The sequence below is a fragment of the Bactrocera latifrons genome, unplaced genomic scaffold (genome assembly GCF_001853355.1).
Source record: "Bactrocera latifrons isolate USDA-ARS-PBARC rearing strain unplaced genomic scaffold, ASM185335v1 scaffold_39, whole genome shotgun sequence".
Taxonomy (NCBI): domain Eukaryota; kingdom Metazoa; phylum Arthropoda; class Insecta; order Diptera; family Tephritidae; genus Bactrocera; species Bactrocera latifrons.
Genome location: NW_017537034.1, coordinates 7735 through 23888, shown reverse-complemented (window position 1 = coordinate 23888; position 16154 = coordinate 7735). Strand labels below are relative to the sequence as shown.

General features: G+C 38.7%; 6 non-coding genes across 6 annotated transcripts; 5 read left to right on the top strand and 1 right to left on the bottom strand.

Moving 5' to 3' along the window:
• The first annotated feature begins 1674 nt into the window (after window positions 1-1674).
• Trnag-gcc lies at window positions 1675-1745 on the top strand. Its single transcript has one exon. It is a non-coding gene; the product is annotated as a tRNA-Gly (tRNA).
• A 1015-nt stretch (window positions 1746-2760) lies between these two features.
• Window positions 2761-2831, top strand: Trnag-gcc. The gene has a single exon. It is a non-coding gene; the product is annotated as a tRNA-Gly (tRNA).
• Window positions 2832-8947: 6116 nt separating this feature from the next.
• Trnag-gcc lies at window positions 8948-9018 on the top strand. Its single transcript has one exon. It is a non-coding gene; the product is annotated as a tRNA-Gly (tRNA).
• A 703-nt stretch (window positions 9019-9721) lies between these two features.
• Window positions 9722-9792, bottom strand: Trnag-gcc. Its single transcript has one exon. It is a non-coding gene; the product is annotated as a tRNA-Gly (tRNA).
• A 1015-nt stretch (window positions 9793-10807) lies between these two features.
• On the top strand, window positions 10808-10878 carry Trnag-gcc. Its single transcript has one exon. It is a non-coding gene; the product is annotated as a tRNA-Gly (tRNA).
• A 562-nt stretch (window positions 10879-11440) lies between these two features.
• Window positions 11441-11511, top strand: Trnag-gcc. The gene has a single exon. It is a non-coding gene; the product is annotated as a tRNA-Gly (tRNA).
• Window positions 11512-16154: the final 4643 nt, after the last annotated feature.

Here is a 16154-nt window from a genome sequence, read left to right as displayed (position 1 = left end):
AAATCCTATGTCTATTTTTGATTCAAATAACGCCTCTCTGACTTATCAAAAATATCTAGTATATCCGTAAATGGTTTTCGAGGTGCGTATGCGTGAGCAATCGGAGATTACCACTCAACTTTCCAGCGGTAAAATAAAGTAATGCAAATCAAATTTTCATTCAATTGTTGTAGGTAACGCAACAACTAAGATAGCTAGCTTGAATGGTGGCAAGCAGGTACTAGAAAGCAAACAAGTTTACTCAATACTAAATTTCAAAACGATTGGTTCTACGTGATTGCGTGTCAAATTGGATTTGTAGCCTCCCCATAACAATGCCGCAAAGCCAACCAACACTCCTCAAGTGTCATGAGCATTGTAAGCAAGTCGTAGAAAAATATCCGAAATTGGCTATTGGAACGTGGTTGCATGCATTTTAGCTTCTCCTACACCTCCGGCAGTGCAGCCGCATAACAAAATAGCCGACATTGAGGCTCAATTCTCTCATTCAACTTCACTACGTTGGATCCAGTGAGTATTAGCAAGAACCAATATTTTATATTACGTATTGTTAGCYCATCAAGATTACGTAGGACGGCTTGCTTGCTCGCCTGTATGCTTCGTTGGCTTAACGGCGTTGTTCTTTTGGTGCTTTTGTTCCCGTTCAAGTTTCACGCGCATGCGCAACCAATCGCTTGATTGGATTTTATTATGCGCACTACTGGCGTGCCAATGAATCAGTCGCAGCCGAGCTAGTGAGCCAGCAAACCAASTAGCCAACCGTGAATGCACCGAGCTGTGCGTTCATTCTTAATTTTGTGGCTTAACTTTAACTTTCAACTCTTACAGTACTCTTCTTAGGAAACGGGATAAAAGCATGATAAATGGTGTCGGAATTAATCAATGTATTGTATTGCGCAYAAAGAGCAAACAAAATTGGCGGGCRCAAAAGGAAATAGAGAAATACGAGTATGACAGGAAATAAGCGTAATAAATTCGATTTGTTGTGAAAATTTAATTAAAAAAAAAAAAAATAAAGTAAAAAGTTTTAATATTTAATAGGAAACGAATTGTATTTAACTGTGGTTGGTTTCTTAATTCGATTAAAGGCAGAGGTAATTGTGAAGTATAGGATTGAAGCGTATGATCTTGAGTGCCCATCATTAAACAGAGAGCCATTGATCATGAATCAAGCATTCAAAACTTGTGACGGAGGAGCTCGGAATCCTTTTCTTCTGCGATCCCCACTGGATTACGTACTTTCAACAACCTCCCTGTCGAGCTTTCCTAAACCTTAAACTTTGTCACTCTGAGAAAGTGTTTAGCGGGAGCCGCTCCACAAATTTACATTATTTTTAAGGCAGACARCTTAAAATCGCCAATACTTTAATGGATGTCCACAACCAGTTGAAAGGGTTGCTTTGACTCCATTGAAGAGACTTAAAATCTGACGCTGTTAAGACAGCTGAAATGCCATGACAAAGTAAATGAGATCTAACTATAAAATGCTTAACTAACGTGCTGCAGAATGCCAAAAGAAAAAAATTATGTATAATCGTTAATATTGATAAGCTTGACGCAAGCTATTGATTAAGGTCAACTATCTAGTAATTTCTTTTAAAAATATTTCCGGATTAATATACAAACTTGTTTATCCTAAAATCATCCAACTATTTTGAATAGTAATGTCAACAAGCATCGGTGGTTCAGTGGTAGAATGCTCGCCTGCCACGCGGGCGGCCCGGGTTCGATTCCCGGCCGATGCAATAACTCATWTTTTAAAAGATCGTAGACGAGGCATGACGTCACATATGACAACATTGCTTCGTCAAAAGTCAACTAAATAAGGAAAGTGAGACCCAGCTATCCAGAACTAAAAMGCAAGCAGACAGCGAAGCCTCGACCTAGTCCCTATTCTATTGAAACGAGGATGAAGTTTTCTTCCTTGGCAGCTCATAATCTCAGTGTACTAGCATTCCTCAACTAATCTCAAATGAAAGGTGAGTTAGTCCTTGGTTAGTATTGCCGAACCACTATCGAAGTTGATACTAACGTCTCTAAAGTTGGCTGCGCATCGGAGTTGTACCACTACTACCTTAGAAACAATTGCGGAAACTTTCACATCATTGAACGACTTAATTAATCCGTGTATCTCCGGAATCAAAGCTGTATCAAAACTAAATTATACGAATAMAAGGATCTTTGACTAAGAAKACATTCCAGGTACGACTGATAAGCACAAAACCWSTGTATTCGATCTTTGATAAGAAGACGTTCCTAAGACAGCTGATTGGCACACCTATAAGGACCAAGGTTTAATTCGAGTTGGTAATGAAGGGCGCACACCTCTGTATTCGATATTACAACTACTTAAACATTTACAAAACCMAATAACTTCAAATCCCGGAGGTTTCAGTGGTAGAATGCTCGCCTGGGTTCGATTCCCGGCCGATGCAGAACTTCTTTTTTTAATAGTCATACCCGAGAACTGACGTTACCATTAGCAGTAAGTCGTCAAAAATTAACTTATAGGTTAGGTTTTTGATATTGCACATAAAAAAGGATTTTGTTTTGGGTCGAATAGAAAAACAAGTATTAAAGGGACTGTTCTCCTTAGTGCGGTCTAACGTAATTCAGAAATCACACAATTAATTATGATGTAAAAATTGACGGACTTTAAGAAGCGTTAAATTCAAGGCACCTCAAGTTTAATTGGGGCCAATAAAAAAAATTGGTTCAATACTATCTCGAATCTAAATCTACAGTTAYATTTTTGAAGAAGCATCGGTGGTTCAGTGGTAGAATGCTCGCCTGCCACGCGGGCGGCCCGGGTTCGATTCCCGGCCGATGCATTAAATATTTTTTAAAATATACTCAGTAAATAATAATTATCTCCACAAACGCTTAAATACTAATTTCTACTCACATAAATGCCACTAAATTTATTACTACATTTATGTCAATATGTTGTGATAGGCGTCGTCACAATTCAATTTCAGTTCATAATAAACATCATCCAGTAAAAAACTTACCTGCAAAGAAGAAGAAGAGAAAAAGMTTAATCGCAATCATTTTAAACGTTATTTACAAATAATTGAAGAGCCAAAGGCCAACATCAAGAGCAATGTAGCATTGCTTTAGTGAGTCCACGGACCGCTTTAAATACTTTAAGAGAAATTATCTAATTAAATTAAAACCTTTTGACATTAATCTCAATAGTATTCAAGAGACAGGTTTGTCTGCGACATAGCACTATCAACAGCACCACTTCTTGGTGCAAAAAAAAAAAGCAGAGCTGCCACACCACAGTGGCAGGCAATCAGTCGTTGGAAAAGGCGTTCGTGATCTTACATATTGAATATATATATCGGTATATATCGCTGTATATAGCGAGCGCATGTGTAAAGCGCAAAAGAACCTGTTCGCTTGTCTTGAAATGTCTTACCACATGTACTTGCCACACTCCCGRGCAACGAAACACACTTTGATTACAACAGAAGGACGCTGTGCGGCCACGCAATCCGCGCAACGTGCAAACTAAGCGCCACCTGAATTAATTGTAAGCACGGCAAAACAAGTTCAAAAGCATACAAAAACAAAAGGCAGAACGAATCGTACGTAGCACACAGGCTGCGACAGCAGATAGTCCAAAAGCGGTTCAGACCAGAGTACTACAGTCGAGCAAAGCCAAGAAGCGCGCAAGAAAAACGATTCGAATTAAAATAAACCAAGGGATGTCAATAATGCTGCTCCGCCAAGCGGCCTCCATAAGTACACATACAACAACAATATATAAMAATACGATTGCGCATTGTATCCTGGGCACTGTGCCACATATTCGAAGATCGTTTGTCTTCGCAAACAACCATAGGAATACTGTCTAACATACAGMGCAAAGCAGTTGCGTTGTTGTTGCTGTGGGATCGTACCAGTTTCGCAAAGACACACAGCGTCAGTCGGTCAGTTTATTTGGGATCTGTCATTCGTGCGGATCTCTCCGAGGTGGAGGCGTCGCCAGCAAGGTAGAAGGGTAGCGGACGCAGAGCAGACGGACAACGTGTCGCCACTTCGTCGCCTGTCTGGGGCGCGTTCCTTGCCAACACATAGTAAAAAGGTAAGTGGCGAGCCCCAAGGCGGAATATTTTGAACGCGCAAAAGGAATCAACACACATAMASAAACATGGTTATACAGGTGTGGATATATGACAAGCAAGTGTTAGTATGTTTGCCCTGCGGTTTGGGAGCTCGCCGAACGACTATGCCAAAGGCGAATGATTAAAAAAGAGGCAAACAAGTGTGCGGCGTTTGTGGAAATGTACGCGCGTCGTACTAATTAAAAAAGAAGAAAGCTGTGTTAGTGTTAAAATTGTGTGACTTTTAATTAAAATGCTGTCGAATTTTGACTTCCGACGTGCCGTAGACATGCCACAAATAAAAAACCATGAAAAAAACAACAACAACTTAAGACTATTTGTTCAAAATCAAAGTGAGCGAAARATAGTGAGACAGTGAGACAGAGAACGCCTGAGAAAGCAAACCGTCACTGCAATGTGGCATGTGACAGGAATACTTCGGCCGACAAAGTGCCGAAAACTAACAACAACAATTTCAATTCAACCAGAGCGCACTTGATGCTTTCAAACTATTTTGAGTTATCACACCGCAAATGAACTGCAGTMACCCATTGAACTTCAACGGAAAAGCCGCGAACGAATGGAAAAACATAAAGAAAGCTGGGAAGAACATAACTTAATAAAAAAAAGGCCGCAACACTTAAAGTCACATTCAACTAAGTACGTCATAAATTATATGTTTCATTTATATCAACGCATAAAAATCGATTTTATTACATTTTTATTACCGGCATTCAAGATAAAGACACAAAAGACACAGACAGACAAMTCTACACGCAAGCGYAGAAACAAACCTCAACGAYTCGCGCGACACAAGCGGTTGTGCTKCGAAAGGGGTCATAAGCACAAGCTGTAAACAAGAATCCCAGCCATTAAGAAAATATGTGGGGAAGACAAGATGTGACAATAAGCAGCATGGCAAGAGCGACAGTTTAAAGCGGCGCGCAATCAAGTTAGTGGACAGGCGRCCACTGTGTTCACTATTTATTTTAGTTATCAGTATTACAGCGGTTGTTACAGTGACTCACAAAATTCAGAATAAAAAAATAGATATAACAACAACTTGACACGTTGACAAGCTCTCTATCCCAGCGATTACTGGCTAGGCTTATTCAAATAATGAAATAATTGATAACTCCTCAGGGTGAAATTGTTGGAAAAATATTTCATATTGACTGCCGAGTAGTGACTACACTAAGTTTTCTTTAAAATTTCGAAACTTCGCGCAACCCTAATCAACAGACTCGACTCGGTAAGCAAAATGAATCAGCAAATAACCATGTGATAGTTTTACTATTGAACAAAAATTCTGACTCTTCGTTCAAAATCTGGCATCATAAGCATTTATATATTATATAAAAGAATCTTACGCCGGAAACTCTTTCTAATTGTTATGTGCGTCTTCATTTTTGTCTTTCGAACGCTCGTTTCGTTGTAAAGTCTCTCGATGAAGAAAAAGAAGTTATTTCAACATTCCACTTTAAGAACAACTCCAACGGCAGCTCTTGAACTAGTACTAAACCTGCCACCTATAGACATCTTCGCTGAAAACTGTGCAACAAAATCAGAGGGACGACTCCCGGCTGCAGGAGAATTTACATATACGTAGAATATGCTCGATGGTTAATGGCGATTGCGCAAACACCGATTACAGGATCCCACTTTTCAACTGGGAAAGAAGGTTCAAAGTAAATATAGAAGAAGATTTCTAGCGTCAAGGTATAATATGTTAGCTAGGCAGAACCCTCTAAACATTTACACCTATGGCTCGAAAATGGACGATGTAGTTGGTGCAGGAATATACTGTCCAGAGTTAGGCATAAGGCAGTTTTTTAAGTTGCAAGTATATTTCAAGCTTTGCAAAAGACGCGGAGCTGGCTTCTAATGTACCTGCTGGCAATTCCAGAGTTAACATCTACGTAGACATCCAAGCAGCAATTSAGGTAGTAACCTTTTATCGCATATTGACCAGAAGTGTCTTGGGAAGMAGGGCTACTGGGCGCCAGGCCATAAAGGCATAGATTGCCAGGAATGGTTTACGGCTAACACCCAAAAAACGTGATCAATATTGRGAAACCCATACATTGTCTATACGACGATCTGGAAAGAAAATCAAAACCCGATTGAACGAGCTACCTATGTGCAAAACAGCAAAAGTCATGTGCAAAACGGTAGAACGGAAGTACACAAAATTCCTGATAGAAGAGACTGTAGGAACATGAGGGAATAGTAACTGATCACTGTCTGGTGTCGGCACACGCCAGCAGAATTTAGCTGGCAGATCAATAAGATTGCAGGAAAAGTTTAAGCAAGGCACCAGAGAAACAAGGAAGCATCTCTTATGCACTTGTCCCGCAAGACTATGCTGTAAACATTTGGGGTTCCCAAGGTATGATACACTGATGGAGGTATCGATAGTGAGGCCGCAGGGTCTGTTAAAACTCGCGCCAAGCGTAGGCATCCTAACGGATGACTACTTATGGGCCTAGTACTGAGCTCCATCTGGTATTGGAAAACTAGTATATGCGTGGCTTACCAGATTAACCTAACCTAACATCCCACCGCCACGCATAACGAATACCATTGGAAGTAAACTAATGATCCTTAACTCTGCTATCTTTGTTTTATTACACAATAGATAGGCTTCGCGGAAGTTTGGTCTACGTTGGGGAACCTTTAGTTCTTCTGCTGTCTATTTAACTATTTGGTGTTCCTTCTGATCTGACCCTGTAAGGAGTTCTGCTGTTAACGTGGAGGAACATTTTTTCCGAAAATTGCCGGAAAAGACGCCGTAATGGCTGATTTTGGAATATTTTCTTTGAAAATTTTACAAAATCTTTGTAAATATACTTTGAATAATAAAAAGTCTGAATAAATTATTTTATTAATAAAAACATAAAAAAAATCAAAATAGACCGTTTTTTGCTCGACGAAGCCCATGTAACCCCTTAAGGCGATCTGTTGACAAATTACAGAACTATTTTCTGACTTATGTAACTGACTTACTGTAACTGGATACAGCAATTCACATGTGATCCCCATCTTAAGGGTCAGCTATTGAATCTAACTCTAATCTAAACCAACGAAACGATCAGAACTTATGTAATGGAACTAGGAAGGAAACTTTTAAAACCGTAAATACTTTACGTGTTCTAACTAACATTTTTRTCCGATGTAAAACACCTCTTAAAATTACGATTCACTTCAGTTAAATATATTAAAATTGATCCAGTACATCMTCAGTCTAACATCTAAGACCTAGAAGCTTCTAACCGATAAGATAAACATATTATATATAAAAGGCATAGACACCACAGTCCTTTTTAACGAAACATTTTAGATTTATCAGAATAATTATTACGTTAAATAAGTTTAGTTTGTATTTATGTAAGTTATGGGATAAAACAAAAAGAGTTTAAAAGTTTAGTCATGACAATTTCTACAGTCACTGTAGGTAGGAATTAAGGTTACTGTMGTAAATAATGAAGATTTCAGTGGTGGACATTTTTGTGTCTGTCTAGGCTTACATACTCTCTTACGAATTATAGTGGGACAACATGTCAAATCTTAAGCCTGATGTCAAGTCCCAAGAAATTAGGTACTTGTAAAAATGTCGAARCACAAATTTCGAACAAGTATCATTTCATTAGAAAAATTAAGTGTCAAAATAAATCTCGGTACACAAACATCATACAATAAAAAAGCGACACATGTTAGATGTCACTTATAAATATTCGGATTTTAACTCCTAAGCGCATAAATATGCGAGGTGATAACATATTTATATTTATATTTAGAGCGTACTTATATATAAGATGCTCAACAATGAAATAAATACAGCTGATAAGAAACTGTACTAAGGKTTTGCGGACTCATAAATTCAAAATRTTAATGCTGATGGCATGTGTTCAATGTATAATGTTGCTTCTACAATGCAACAGCGCTACAACAACTACTTTGAAGATATTTTAGTAAGACATGCGAAAAGGAAAAAACAAAAGTGTGGTTAAGAAAGCCATCAAAGCGACACCTTTATCCGCGCCGCAGGGAACAATCATTAAAACCACTTTTAATTGAAAGCGCTTATTTTGCAAACATATTGTTGTTGGAGYAAATTAGTTACTTTATTGGCAAAAACAGCGGGTAGTATTCAATATGTATGTAGACAGTATCAATTTCAAGGGCTTCGTTCGATGTAGGTGAAACCTCATATTTTATCTTTTCGAACCTCTTAGCTGGTACATGGCGAAAGAGGTGAACTTTTAAAGTGAATTTCGAGCCTAGAAGTGGTACTTGCGGAATAATGAAAACGACTAAAATATGTTAAGACCAGATCTGATATTAGCAGTTCACCCAAGGAAGATGGACTGACCTATTGATTAACATGAAGGAAGGGCAAAAGACTCACAGGAGATCTYTTACGCCGWRTTATAAAGTCAACTGGAAGTTCGAAAATCTTTATRTTAAGTATATGGGGGCTCAGGRAAGTATTGACCCGATTCAACCCATTTTTGATACACAGAAATACTACTGTCAGGAAAAGATTCTGTCTGAATATTATCTGTTCACGTTAAATATTTTTGCAGTTTTTGCGTTCAAAGGTTTAGAAAGCGAAAACGACATATAAAACGACCCCAGTATCAACTATTATCTCTATTTCTCTGATTCCACAATTTAAAGTGCACCCAGTTAATATTTATGTTRATGAGTTTTCAATACAAAGGTTTTTATGCCGTTTCAGCAATAATTAACGCATATAATTAATTACTAGTGGAAGAGAAGACACGGCACTAAGCTGTTTCTTTGGATTTGAAGAGATATAACCTCAAATATAAGCATCGGTGGTTCAGTGGTAGAATGCTCGCCTGCCACGCGGGCGGCCCGGGTTCGATTCCCGGCCGATGCAGCAAAATATTTTTTGGAAGAATTAATTCAAAACTGATGAATTTTAAGCTTGAATAAATAAATATATTAAAATAAACAAAGTCATAAAAATATCAACTTAACGACTCTCTCGAAGCTTAGCAGTTACAAATCCTCTCAGCTAAACAAATGATTTCGATTTTTTTATATAAAGAACTAATATTTATCTTTAAACCACTGACTGCAAAACGGATTTAAATAGTAGTATATGACTCGTATATTGCCGATGCTATTAAAAYTTTACGGCGACTAAAGATTAATTCAAGTTGTAAGTAAAAGSTATAAAGATCTAGTGGAAGAAGGAGCCATGTGTAGCTAAAGTGAGAAGGCGAATCATSGCCACATAAAAACACCTCCAATGAAAGGATCAAATAGCCTCGAATGAGAGACTTCCTTTTGATGACGACCACTGTAAACGTGTTAAGGAATGCACCTGGAATGTCCGATSCCTTAATTGGAAAGGAGYCGCTGTTCAMCTGGTTGWTGTSTTKYAAGAGTAAAGGCTGAAATCACCGCCGTCTCAGAAGTGARATGGACRGGACAAGGACTGAGATGATTAGGTCCTTATGGCATTTTCCACAGTGGTTTTATTGTTTGAGCGCGTGTTCAGTGCGGGAGGGAGAATCCATCGGCAAGTCCGATGATCCAAAAATAGTAATTCTTTTGCAAATTATAAAATRTAATGCTGCATCGGCCGGGAATCGAACCCGGGCCGCCCGCGTGGCAGGCGAGCATTCTACCACTGAACCACCGATGCCTCTTCAAAATAGTTAAATAACTAGATAATTTGAGTAACTCTTAGTTCGTTAATTGTTCAMAAGTTTTAATGAATTTGATTAAATTATTTTCATTACKCTTCTTCTTTATTGGCGTAGTTTACACAGCGGGCCAATCTTTTGCTATTTCGATGCTTAGAGATTCCAAGTGTARCCAGGTCCTTCTTCACCTGGTCAAAGCAGTGGAGGTCACCCTCTTCCTCCGATTCCACCGCATCGAATACTCACAGACCTSGAGTATTTTCATCCTTTCGGACCACATGAACTATGTCAATGTTATCGTATATCTCGTACAGTTCATCGTTCCATCGACTGCGGTATTCGCCGATAGCAATACACAAAGGACCATAAATCTTCCGCAGAATCTTTCTCTGGAAAWYTCGTAACACCGACTCAACAGATGTTAGCATCGTCCATGCCCTTGCACCATATTACAGGACGGGGATGATGACTGACTTGAAGAATTTGGTCTTTGTTAGTCGAGAGGGGACTTTATTTTATCTCTTAAATGTCTACTCAGTCCGAAGTAGCACCTTTTGGTAAGGGTTATTCTGCGTTGGATTTCTGACGTTGTYGTTGGTGTGGGAACCAAGTCGTAAGTGYTTGTTTGATGACCGACAATTTTTCGTCTTGCCCTCTGTCACTAATGGACCCACTTKCTTCGCATCCTTATCCAGTCTGGAGAAAACAGAACTAACGGCGCGATTGTTGAGACCAATGGTATTGATGTCATCGGCGTACGCCAGCAGTTGTACACTCYTGTAGAAGGTTGTACCTTCTCTATTCAGATCTGCAGCTTGAATTATTTGCTCCAGGAGTAGATTGAAGAAGTAAAACATAGGGAGTCGTCTTCCCGATCCTGACTGAGCTTTTGGTATTGCTCAACGTTAGTTTACACAGCCATATTAGTTTTGCTTTTTAATACCCCTACATATGTATATAAAATTCCGTAATCGGTTCAAATATCGGAAGATAACGGTAACATGTTTTATAGGAGCATCGGTGGTTCAGTGGTAGAATGCTCGCCTGCCACGCGGGCGGCCCGGGTTCGATTCCCGGCCGATGCATTTAATATTTTTTTGTCTACAGAAAAATAAGAATATAATTAATATCTTTGCATATTCAAATTATCACTAGACCCTGAGGTAATGAATACAGTTAATTGATTTAAGAATGACTATGCAAAAGTGCCGTTTAGTGTTGTTGTACAAATACATTACATAAATATTTATATATTTAGCCTTAATTAGTGTGACCAAGGCTTATCTTCATTACCTAATTAAAAAGTAATTAASGAGAAAACCAGTAGAAAACGTTTGYACTCGGTCTAYWAATAACTTGCTCTTGRGCGACTAMGMTGCTTACGACTTTGAGTTAGTATGACATTTAGTAACACMMYAACTGCTGCAGGTGGTTCACYAAACAGGTAAGCATACGATACTTTTACGATCAGCTTCGTAATACCGTGCGTTGATCATGCGCCGAAATAAATGTGGAAATAGAAACCGTCTGCTGCATCGTAAAACTTTTATACATTTCATAGTGATAGTTCAAAGCTGCATTTATGTAAAACTGGTTAGTGAGATGAGCATAACTGAAATTGGGTAATTTGAAAATATATTTTTAGAGGCATCGGTGGTTCAGTGGTAGAATGCTCGCCTGCCACGCGGGCGGCCCGGGTTCGATTCCCGGCCGATGCATTATAGTATTATTCCGTTTATTAATGAGACTATAATTTTATTTTTAAGTGAAACGTTATACATCATGTACATATGTGTAAATGTGTTGTGAAAAATATTTTAATGTAGTAAAATGATAAGTGATTAGTGAATCAAAGAAAAAATTCTATTTTTATCATTTTCGCATTRCAACTCCTTTTTTTTCATCTCTGCATTGGATGTACATATCACTGTAAAACTAAACTTGGAGGTAGTCTCACGGTGGAAAATTTTACYGCACTTATGTATGTGCGAGTCCTCTGTAAAATGGAATGCTCTGAGCGAAGCGGCAGCTGTAATTATGACTTAAATGTCTTCTTTGCTCCCATGAAKTAATTTTTTGTCCTGTTCCCGCGGGAGAGACATGAGATTGGAGTACGTTAGGTTTAGCGGATTRAAGTCCCGCGATCCGGCTTTCGATCCTCCCTCCTACTATAAAAAAAAAGCTCAGTGACATTCTTAAGATTTAAAATTCAAAAAGTTGCAGTTTAGAAGCCTATCATGAAGCAGGATTTAACATTTCTGTTCACTCAAAATATATGTATGTATAACCGAAATCAGTATGGTGGTACGAGAAGTTTTGGAACAAGCGGATTATTTCCGATAATTTTCGAGAATTGCATTAATTATTCAATACAGATAAAACTCCTCTTTTTAAATTACCAAATGCTGGGCATTTCTATGTGATTTTTTGTTAAAAACATGACTTATGYAGTAAAATATCTCTACCAATATAGTTCTCGGGATAAATATATTTTTCAAAATTCGAGAAACTCAAAATACTTCGAGAAATTTTCAAAAAGAGAAAGTAAATTTTTTTTCTAAAATAAACTTTCGGTTACTAATTCTAACGCCGAAGAATGTCTTTGCAGAATAACGCTAAGCTGACAGTTATTGTCCTAATAAAAAAAGTGAAATTGAAATGGTTATCGATGTGAATCAAAATTATCAATAGTTAGATACAAGAAGTCAACAAAGTACGCATAACATCCGCTGTTAAAAGAAAAATCTCCCAACGACGTACTTATCTAATCATTTTGTCTTCTCTTAGTCTAATGGAAATGAGTTCCTAAGTGCGTCTAGTCTGCCCCAACCAGCGAACAGCAGGGAGCATACATATTATTTATACGCTATTCTAGCTATGCGCTACAATTCCTGGTCTTACCGGAACCGCATCACGCTGGTTAAGTTGGAATAAAAATTCATAACCTGGAAAAATTATGACACTGGAGCATATTTAATGAATTGCCGTTTACATTAGCAAAATTAAAATTCTTACATAATGATTTCTGCTCTAACTAAGAAGGGCATAAATTAAGTTTAGTTATGATTTGTTTCCTTCAATGAGTCTTGCTTTCTCTCGTTATTTCCAAAGCTTTCCGCTGGCTGCCATTACTTCGGCACTTTATTATAAGCTCTTTGAATATTTTCCGAATCCAATTCAACAAAATAACTTATTGCAACATTAAATAAGCAAATTTATTGCCGACTAAAACCGCATTGAATTAAGAACATGCATCTCTACGCCTCTACCTAGTCCGAAAGGCAGACTCAGAACATATGCGCTCATAATGAGCTTTGCCGCTACACATTCACCGCAATTTTAGCTGACCAAACACAACAACAGCGCACACATTGTTGTTGGGCCGGAGTACACACCTTTCGTGCTGGTGTCACACTCAATTACTGTGCAGGTATTTGTGCTTCCAGGGCAGGGTGTCCATTGACTTGGCGCGGACCTTAAATCAGACACACATAGTTCGTCGGCTTAACGAGTGCAGTTTGCGGCTTGGACCTCAGTTTATGTCTTGACATTGTTTTTTTGTTGTGCTATGTTACCCTGTGTTCTGTATGGATCGAGACCGTACGAATTTGTGGTGGCGGCGCGGCGGCTTCTTTTGATGATCAGTGTGAGCTTCGCGCATATTTTTGTTATTGTTGCCAGTTGTTGAAGGATAGATGTGTGTGTAGGTAGGCAAACAGGGCAGCCGGCTTCGACTTCACAAGCTGCAGCTTTTATTTATTGCAATCCACAAATGTACTTATGTATGCATTCTTACTTGGATTTGCAACGCTTTTAAGGTTCAGCTTAACTAGTTCCAATCGAGGACTTCGCCTGCTTAGCGAAATATTGCAAATACTCATATACTTAAGTACTTAAGCACTTACATATGATCGTATATTTGTTAAAAGCGAAAAAATATTTTTACACTTGTTATGTTGTGGCCACCGTCCAGCTAATGCAACTTCCATGTTTTTGTAAGCGTATAAAGAAATGCGAAGAATCGCAAATTAATCCATGAAGGCAGAAAATTACAAAAATTCATTGAAGATGTCGGATTGAGTTAGCGTTAATGATTCTAACTACTAAGACCTGAACTGTATCCTTGATATATTGTCGCACTTTAAAGTTCGAACAACTTAAATATCGTACTTGGTATATTTTCCAATTAGCGGCACGACGAAAACTAGAGGTTTTCAAAATATACATACGTTCCACGTTTTTGACAGGATAAATAAGAAGAGTTAGCAAGCTTATTTTTAAAATGGGAGTATCATCTCTCTGTATATACTTTAAGAAGGTCTAGAACTGTTTTCTTCATCTTCTTTATTGGCGTAGACACCGCGTAGGTTATAGGCGAGTTTATAACAGCGCACCAGTCGTTCTTCCTTTTCGCTATTTGGCGTCAATTGGAGATTTCAAGTGTAGCTAGGTCCTTCTCTACCTGAGCTTTCCAACGGAGTGAATGTCTTCCTCTGCTTCCAGCGGTTACTGCGGCGAATACTCTCAGAGCTAGAGTGTTTTCATCCATATGGCCATGCCTCTACACCATATAGCGATTTGTAGAGTTCGGTCTTTGTTCGTCAAGAGAGGACTTTACTTCTCAATTGTCTACTCAGTCCGAAGAAGCACTTGTTGGCCAGAGTTTCAAGGCTGACATTGGTGTTGGTGTAAATACTGGTTCCAAGATAGACGAAGTTATCTACAGGGTCCGGCACTCGAAGTGTAACCAACTTCAGACCGTTCGCGCAGCTCAAATCAGCTGTTTATAAATTTTCTGAGTAACAGTTCGGAGTATTGTTCACTAGTGTACAAAAGCGTTTTGCCAAAAGTGAACGCAAAAAAAAGTGATCAACGATGGAATTCAAACGTAGTAGCGTCATTGCTTTATATTTAGCTGGAAAATCACAGCCAGCAATTGTTCGTGAGCTCAAACACCTTTATGTGAATAAAGTTGTTGTTTATCGCACCATCACTCGTTACAATGATACTAGCATCCGACGCATATTGAAAAATGAGCCTAAGGTCAAGCCTTTCAAGAGAGAGCGAAGCAGTTGCTTCGCTTGGCCGAAAGCTGTCAAATTCCGAACATTGTGTTTTCTGACGAAAATTTTTTTTAATTGAGCAATTCGTAAACTCTCAAAACGATAGGGTTCACTTGACTAAGTCAACGGTTGACCACCAGGAGGCAGYACCCGTCACAAATAATGGTTTGGGCCGCTGTCACCGCAGRTGGGCGCTCTCCAATTGTTTTCATCGAGCCTKGCGTAAAGGTAAATATGACATATTATCGGGAAAGTGTTCTGGAGGCTGCTTTGAARCCGWGGSCAAACAAACATTTCCGTCGCAAACCATGGACGTTTCATCTAGACTCAGCACGGTCTCACAAAGCGCGACTGAACCAAKAATGGCTGAAAAACAGCGTTCCGAACTTCAYTACGACCACACAATGGCTCTCGAATTCACCAGAAGCGAATGCAGTGGARTATTCTCTCTGAGCCATTTTGGAGAGCAAGGTCCGAAGTAAAAAATACACCGGTCTCGAGATGCTGAAGAAAGTCATTGTCTGTGAGTGGACCAAAATACCGATAAGTCACATTCGGGCAGATTGCGATTTGTTTTTTGACCGTCTCAAAACCATAGTTAAGGCAAAAGGTGGTCATATCAAGCACAAAAAAAAAACGGAGCTTGTATGACTTCGAAGTAATGACTGTCAATAGTGACGTTTGAGTCAAGTTTGACAACAGTTTGTTTTCCGGTCGATTGTAGATTTTCCAGGTCTAAAGTCACACTTATAAGGTCCAATCAGTAAGAACTACTTAGTCAATGAAAAAATAACCCTAATTTTTTCTCAGATGGTTAATTTCAATTTGGGGTTTCATCAGAGATGGGGAACTCAACGAATTGATGAATATCAGCAGTATTTAGAGCTGCCGAATTTGTGGAAATGTTTGAAACATGGGTCTATTATATACCCTCATTGTAACAACAGTCATCCGATGTATGCATCGCCATCAGAGCCAAGAAAGACAAGATTTTGGGATATATGTATATTTTTTCATCRACTATCTTAAAACGGGAATAACAGCTTCAGCTATATTTATAGAGCGAAATCGCAAAAAAATTAACCCATTTGAGGAGAACGCTTTGATCCATTATGGTAATGAACAGTGTCGCAATCAATGAATATGACGGCAAAATTGTATCCAATTCGATTCAAATCGTTTTCGCATCCCTGATATGCTGTGGATCTGGCCCTCAGCGACCCTGTTCGCAGCCCTCAAAAATGCTCAATGAAGAAAAATTTTGGGAATTCAAAAATTGAAAGTATAGAAAATAGCGA